This window comes from Odontesthes bonariensis, chromosome 5 (genome assembly GCF_027942865.1).
Source record: "Odontesthes bonariensis isolate fOdoBon6 chromosome 5, fOdoBon6.hap1, whole genome shotgun sequence".
Lineage (NCBI taxonomy): Eukaryota > Metazoa > Chordata > Actinopteri > Atheriniformes > Atherinopsidae > Odontesthes > Odontesthes bonariensis.
Window position 1 is genome coordinate 34,665,006 of NC_134510.1, and position 492 is coordinate 34,665,497.

A 492-nucleotide genomic window follows, 5' to 3' on the forward strand; every position below is an offset into this window, starting at 1 on the left:
CAAAATAGCTCAGCATGGCCTTCATGTCAGACAATGAATAACTTCAGCCACGTTTTATATACTTCAGTCATGGATTACACAGAACTCAGACTTTTCAAAACTCTGTCACAGCTGAGCAATTTATAAACGCATGAATCGTTCAGTTTAGTTTTTTTTAATTGTTATTAAATAAAATGCTAAGTTTGATAAAAAGACAAAGGATATTGGCATAAACTGCAAACCTATCAACCCTTTAACCCAATAAAAACTGCAAAAAGTGAGCAGCTCTTAATACACCGAGTCCTTTGTATTAATCTTTCTTTTAATCGTTTCTTTTGTTCAGTGATGTGCGGAACGCTGGAAGCAGTTTGTACAGTAGTGCACATGATTCCAAGCCTTGTTTGCACCGGACAAACATTTGAACAACCCTGGATGGGTCCACATGCGGATGGGCATATGGATGGTGCGGTATCCGTCTCACTTATGTGGAGAGGAGGGGGAAGCATCGTGATT